Source organism: Lissotriton vulgaris, chromosome 1_1 (genome assembly GCF_964263255.1).
Source record: "Lissotriton vulgaris chromosome 1_1, aLisVul1.2, whole genome shotgun sequence".
Classification (NCBI taxonomy): Eukaryota; Metazoa; Chordata; class Amphibia; order Caudata; family Salamandridae; genus Lissotriton; species Lissotriton vulgaris.
The window spans coordinates 225,504,951-225,513,152 of NC_141685.1; positions in this window are offsets into that span (position 1 = coordinate 225,504,951).

Genomic DNA, 8,202 nt, shown 5'->3' on the forward strand with positions numbered 1-8,202 from the left:
CGGTAGAACCAAAGCATGGACCTAACAGCATTTTGCACGTTACACTTACCAGCTAAGGCCCACTGAACACAATTATTTATAACCCTATTCATACGCTCAACCAAACCGTTGGTTTGTGGGTGATAGAGTTCACTTCTCAAATGACTAATTCCACTTTGGTGCATAAAATTTTCAAAATCCTGACTGACAAACTGAACACCATTGTCACTTACAATGGTATTCGGGAAACCCTCTCTTAGAAAGATGTCTTTAAGAAAATCAATGACATTATTTGTGTTTGGCTCATTGATAAACCGAACTTCTGGCCACTTTGAGTAATAGTCAATTGCCACAATGGCAAATCTAGCATTAGTGGGAAGGGTATTAAAAGGTCCCACTAAATCAATACCAATCTTTTCCCATGGCTTACTTGGAAATTCAACAGGTTGTAGAGGTGGGGTACGTATCTTCAAACTTTTTTCTGAACTAGAACAAACCACACATTCACCAACAAATACGTCAACATCTTTGTCCATCTGTGGCCACCTTAGGTGTTCACGAAGCCTTCTCTTGGTAAAAGTCTTGCCAAGATGTCCCTCATGTGCACCTTGAATAAGTCTGATCCTAAGGAACTCCGGGGGAATTGATCTGTCACCACGCATAAGTAAACCCTCTTCAATTGAAACTTCATTTGCAACTTTGACAAAAGTTTGCAAAGAAAAATGAGCATTTTTCTCCTTTGGCCAACCTTTTTTTACACAGTTAATCACTTCAGCAAGAAGAACATCCTCATCCAACTTCTCTCTCCATTCTTTTTCACTAACGGCACACATTTCATCCAAAATGACTGCAGCAACAAAACAATTATCTTCATCATACTTTTCAGATGTATCTCCACATTCCACAGGATGTCTAGAAAAATAATCTGCTCTACAGTTTTTTTAACCTGGAATATAAGAAATTTCAAAGTCGAATTGTAGAAGTTTTGTTGTTAAACATGCAATTCTGGGAGTAAGATCTCTAACTTTATCACCAGACATAATAGAAACCAGGGGATTATGATCAGTACATAATTTAAAATGTTTACCCCAAACATATGGAGTAAATTTTTTTATGGCCCACCAACAACAGTTCTCTTTCAATGACAGAGAAATTCAACTCTGATCCTTGCAGAACTCTGGAAGCATACCCCAAGGTGTACTCTTGACCTTTTTCATACTGAGTGAGAATGGCACCCAAACCCACTCCACTGTCATCCACAGTAATTGTGCACATCAAATTTGGATTGTACTGCTTCAGAATAGTTGGACTAACTAAGCTCTCCTTGATCCACAAAAAAGCATCTTCACATATTTTGTCCCAGACAAATGGAACACATTTCTTTAGCATGTTAGAGAGTGGCTGAACTCTAGAGGCATAACCCGTTACAAATCTAGAATAAAATTCACACAAACCAATGAATGACTTGAGACTCACTTTATCACTAGAAGGTGGCGAATCCACAATGGCTTTAACCAACCCAGGTCTAGGCTCTACACCATGCTCAGAAAGTACATGACCGAAATATTCGATTTTTTGTACTTTAAAAACACATTTCTCTTTTTTTAAAACCACACCTGCATCTAGTAAAGTCTCTAAGACACAACAGACAACATCATCATGACCTTCCGATGTCGCACTATGAACCAAAACATTGTCTTGAAATACAATGACACCCCTTATATCCTTTAGTAAGTTTGACATGATTCTCTGAAAAACTGCTGCCGCAGAGGCCAATCCAAATGGCATGCGGCAGTACTGAAAAGTACCTATTGGAGAGACAAAAGCAGTCAAATGCTTTGAAGATGGATCCAGTACCATTTGGCGGTATGCCGAAGCTAGATCTAGCTTAGTAAACCACTTTGATCCACTCACTAGAGGCAGCATGTCAGAAATCTACTGTAAGGGATGTGAATCTATCCATATGTTTTTGTTTAAGCTGCGTAAATCAATGCAGACGCTTACCTCGCCATTTTTCTTTTTAACCACAACCAAGGGACTAAGCCATAGGAACGACTCAATCGGTTCAATAATCCCTTTTTCACAAAGACCCATAATCTCTTTCTCAAGTTGTTCCCTGACGCTAAACGGTACCTTCCTAAGTTTGTGTTTAACTGGTATCGTACCCTCTTTAACTTTAATACAATGTGTAAACCCTTTAATCTGTCCGAGTTCCCTACTAAAAACTGAAGGGTATCTTTCAGACAACACTTCTTCAAAAACATCCACTTTCACAATATATACCTGATCCTTAGTACCTGGCCTAAGTATCATTTTGAACAGTCCTTGATGAAACCAGCCAAGCATATCCAAGCCCTTGATGGCCACATACATTTTTTCCAGAAATGTTCCTACCTTTGAATTCCAAGGTATCCTCAAAGTATCCTACCAATTCAATTGTCCTGCCTTCATATGACACGGGGGATCTATCAGGAGGTAAAAGTGAACGAGAACCCCACACTTCTTAAAATTTTTCTTGCGAAATCATAATGATTCTTGCGCCCGAATCAACCAGCAAACATAACTTAACATAACTTTTTGTCGCCAACACCAACCTCAATATATGGTTCTACACACTCAGAAGATTGACTATCAAGCACATTAACGACACTCACCACAGCCACCATATCTCTCAAATCATCTTGGATTCTTTCAAAAGAATCATGACCCGAGTCAGACACTGAAATATTCGCTACTGAAGAAACATTCTTCGCAAATTGTTTGGTATCGTGTTGAATTTCTGCATTTTTTTAACATTCTGACACACTTTAGAAAAGTGAGAAAACCTACCACACATTCTGCACGTAACATTTCTAGCAAGAAAAGGCTGTCCTGACCTAAAATGAGGTGTATTTCCATATTTGAAACAAATGTTAGTTTGTTTGAAAAACGTATTGTCATTAAATTTCGAACATATTTTGAATCTTTAGACCTTAGAACATTAACCAACTCTTCCTTTGAAGAAGTAGAAGATCCCTTTTCATCCAATTCTTTAACTGAAGCCATTGACAATTCTATACTTCTAGCTATCTTTACAGTTTCTTCTAGAGTAGGGTTACCTAGAGACAATAGTTTTTGTTGGATACTTTTGTCAGTACATTTACGGATATTATGATCCCTAATGAGTTGGTCTGTAAAACCTTCAAACTGACATTCTGCACTTAAAATCCGCAAAGCTGAAATAAAATCTTCCACTTTTTCACCAATTTTTTGTTCCCTTTTAAAGAACTTGTGTCTAATTACCACTAAGCTGGGTTGAAAGTCAAAACGCAATGCCAATTTTTTTTAAAGCTTCAGTAAATTCATCTATTTCTTCATCCTCTGCCGCACGTACTAACGCGGGCAAATGTTTAAATATCTCTCTCCCTTCAAACCCCAAAGCATTTAATAACAAACATTTTTTTCTTTCTGCTGTATAACGTGAGCCTCCAATCGCACCAATATATGTAACAAAAGCATCATACCATTTTTTCCATTGAATTGGTGGATATCGGGGTTGCGACCCAGATTGCATGTTTACACCACTTACAATTTCTCACACCTCAAACCAAAGCTGATGACAGTCTCAAGATTAGTGGTGGTAACTAAACTACAAGCTTTTACCACCTGGTCAAGTTGTTGCTTGAAGAATCTGTCCCCAGACCTACCAAGCTAATATTGTTTTTAAGAAGGTTAAAAACACAAAAAAAACAAAATCAGACCAGTTAAAACTGCTTAACATACAGTGCCATCCATAAATTGATGAAAAACGATGCCGCCATTAATAGCAAAACACTTTGTATTAAATTCCTTCATTGAATATAAATACTTTCCTTCTTGACACGTTTTTGATAAGTTCAAGCTTTAATTCCTTAAATTTGACAGTTTTTTCCTTACGTTACAAAGTTCCTTCGCGTATCCCAAGTACTTCTAAAAATATATCCCGACCCAAAATGGCCGCGAATACCACGTCACAAATTCATCCAATGGCGATGCACGATGATCATTTCCGTGACACTTACACGCCTTGAATGCACGTCATACGTTGTGCATGATTGGCCTCTGAGCGTTTGTTGAAATTCACACTCAATATGGCGCACGCAAACAACTGACCCGCTGACTCTTGTGACGTCTATTAATGTGACGCCTCTCGCCGCTGTCGTTACGAAAATGTTATATTTATATGTTATGTGGTTCATCACTTTATCATTACTCACATCTTTCACTCATTAGAATGTTGCTTTCTTATGATGCCTTAGATGGTTCTAAGATGATGTCATGCCTGTGGCATCAGTGAGCAGTTGGTCCAGCTGTGTCTGGCATGAAGATGTTCAGGTCTTCCTTTGAAGAATAAATCCACTTAGAAATATTACCAGATCTACTTGGTTTATTTATCATAACAAATTTGGCGACGATACTTGACCAGACATATGCAGGAAAGGATTTAATAAGGAAGATAGATTATCCTGAACAAAAGGGAAGAAGAACCCAACTCGTTGAAGGAATTACTTGCTTGTTTAAAGGATACAACAACAAGTACTGTGAGTTGAATTATTAATTCGCACAACAATCGGAACTGATGGACTTAAATTAATAACTCCAATACTGGTAAGAGACGTCTATTTTAACTAATGTTTGGCAGTATTTACAACTTAAATACTAGAAGATTTGCTGGATGAAAAGAGACTTGAAAAATTAATTTTTGACATAGCTTCATTAATATTTATATGTGCAAAGGATCAAAGATCAAACAACAGTGAGCATTTAGTCCAACTGTATAAGGAAAGGAATACAAAGTATTTCAAATAAACTGACTGGTAGCACAAAATACGTAAAAGAAAGCTATGTCAAAACAAAAGGAAAATAAGAAAGGAAGCAAAAATTGTTGCCGGAAAGGAAAAGGCCTTAAACTGAAAATTATTGGTAAGAAGTAAAAAGCATAAATATTGGTATGGACGTTATATGCTAAGAACTGTGAACTGTCTTCGTATGTTTAAGTAAATATTGGTTGAAATATCAATATCCAGATAATCTCTGAGGAGCAAGGAGTTAATTCTGGCTAAACTGTACTTTCAAATATAAACACAGCACGAGCAGGGAAGCGTGGAGGGCAGCACGAGCTTCTGATCAATTGTAAACACGCAGGTGCAGTGAAGCACGAACGAGGTTTAAAGCGCAAAGAATATCTTGTCAAATAATTATTGTCAGCCAGAAAAGAGAAATGTTTAAACAGCACGAACTTTGAACTGCAGGGAAAGCTCGTAGCTGCTGTTCGTCTGTGAACTTGTGCTGGCTGAAAGAATTTAATTACAAGGCGAATATTAAAACAGAAAGAAAGCTCGAGTTGGAGCAAGTGTTTATAAAAAAAAATAAACAACCTGTGTTGAAGGAAGGGAAGACTCGTGTTTATTTCAGACACAGTGAGTTAAAGTGCAGCACAAGCTTATGAAAGACTTGCAAAGTAGAATTTAGAATTGTATTCTGGAATAAATCACTGCAATGGAAATTGACGTATAAGTATCTAAAACAACTGCATTTTAAAAGAAATATGAAGATCCAGGCAAGTCAAAATGTACTGTGTCGGAGCGAACACGATCTGTTAATGCTTTAATAATAAACAATACAATATAATATCTTGAGGCAAAGGAAGTGTACAGGAATCTTTAAGTGTGCACAATTTAAAAGGAAAATCCAGTGCAGTGTCTAAATATTAAAGCGCTAGTTTTCCGTTGAAAACAAAGAAAGTACCTCAATTACAAAATTGGAGAGGTTCTCCACCACACCTTCTTCACTGTTTGCGGTAACGAGGTGAAAGCAAACTCAAGGTGAGGTGATCATCGGATCTCTTCTTTTGCTGCACGTAGGGGGTTTGAACAGACACCTGCGATCGTCGCCATGAATTATGTAGTAACGATGAATACAAATCTTCTCTTAACCCCTTCGCTGCGGCGGCTATTCCGCCGCAGCGCTAAAGGGGCTGGGCGGCCGCGCGGCCGCCGCATGCTGGTGACAGAACCGCTCCGTCACCAGCTACAGTTGAGCTGTGCTGGTGACGGAGCGGTTCCGTCATGACCCGCCCCGCTCTTTAGAACGCCCGCGCAGGCGCGAAATCAGCGCCGCGCAGGCGCGGCGGCCGGGCCATGACGGAACCGCTCCGTCATCAGCACAGCTCAACTGTAGCTGATGACGGAGCGATTCCGTCATCAGCACGGAAGGGGTTAAAGTTGTAGTTTAATTAATTTCACAGCAGGTGCTGCGCAGCAGCGAGGCAACACTGGACAAGCAAACGGTCAACTCCCCTCGCTGTTTCAAAACCCAAACACTCTAAAGTACAGTTCTACAGAACATCACTGGCCAAACATTCCAAAGCACAAAGCCCAGGATACTACAGGGTCTCATGCCACATGCTCTCTGAAAAGCCTGCTTGCCTCCTTGCTGCTTCATGGCCCGGAGCATGGCTGGTTCCGGGCACTGGGTTACAACTGCTGATTGATACCCTGCAGCTTTTCCCCATCTCTCCCTCCTGGAGAGAAGACCATCGCCCTTCGGAATGCGGGCAGCGAAGGGCTATGCCTCTGATGCTGCAGCTTGGGGAGGAAGGTAATTCATTTAGCATGGCAGGGTCACACCTGGCCAGGCTCTGGTTATGAGCTGAGTCAGAGTAATAGGACCTTTCTGGATGACCCTTAAGCAGTACAGATATGGCTTTGGACTCAGCAGAATAACTCTTTTTACATAACTTACAGTGTACTTTGGTGCGTGTCTGGAGTTTGTAGGCCCTAGGGAACTGAAACCACCCATTTGGTCTCTGTATCCATAGGAGAATAATGGAGCGTTCCTACAGTGTGTTTGCTTTGTTCACCCTAAGTTGTCAGGGTATGCCCAGACGTGGGTCCCTTGCTCACTTTGCAACTGGCTTCAAGCTAGCCTGGCTGTTCAGGGCTGTTACCCGAAACCGGTCCCAGAATGCTTGTTTCTGGCCCAGGAAAGACATGGCTTGGCACTTCAGGCTGGACTGTTCTCATGAGGCACAGGGTCAAGACTGATTTGCATATAGCTGTGTCTGAACTGGGGTAGCGAAGTGAGCTAAAGAATGATGATGAAGTCAACTCAGATCTGTGACTTGGGGTGAGTGTCTGAAAAGTTTCAGTGCTCCGTCCATCATATCCTTGTGTTTGCCTTGTTCGCCCTAAGTTGGCAGGCTATTGCCAGGCGTGGGTCCCTTGCTCCCTTGGCCACTGGATTCAAGCTAGCCCGGCTGATAAGGGCTGTTAGCCCGAAATCGGTCCCAGGAGCTTGTTTCTGGACCAGAGAAGACATGGCTTGCTAGTTCGGGCTGACTGTTCCCATGATGCATAGGATCGACATTGATTTTCATATAGCTGTGTCTGAACTGGGGTGACAAAGAGAGCTAATGAACGATGATGGATTCAACCCAGATCTGTGACTGTGGGTGAGTGCCTGAAAGGTTTCATCGCTCCATCCATCATCTCCTTATGTTTGTTTGTTCGCCCTAAGTTGGCAGGGTATGCCTAGACATTGGTCCCTTGCTCACTTTGCCATTGGATTCAAGCTAGCCTGGCTGATGAGGGCTGTTGGCCAGAAACTGGTCCCAGGATGCTTGTTTCCGGTCCAGGGAAGACATCGCTTGGCAGTTCGGGCTGGACTGTTTCCATGAGGTACAGGGTCAAGACTGATTTGCATATAGCTGTGTCTGAACTGGGGTGGTGAATGAGCTAAAGAACGATGATGGATTTAACCCAGATCTGTGACTGGGGGTGAGTGTCTGAATAGTTTCAGCGCTCCATCCATCATCTCCTTGTGTTCCGACAGTAAAACAGTAAAGCACACTGACTATCCCTTACACGTATCCCTCCACATTATAAAGCCTATTCTATGTCGCTGTAGTGTAGTTCCTATATTCCCAATAGGCTCTGCGCATTGGAATAATATATCCTATAGATTAGATGTAGGACTGAGGTCAACTAGGTCTCTATCGAACATATTAGACTTAATAGTGAGTGCCAGATAGCTCAGAGTGTGTACAAATGAAGGTATTGGATAGCCCTGGGCGGAGTTGGCGGAGTGGGGCTTCGCGGAGCTACGCGAAGTGGGCAAGAAACTACGCCCACCTCCGCACTCCGCGTAGCCCCACTCCGCAAAACCACTGGCCGCCAGCCCCGCCACCCGCCTCCCTCCCGCCCT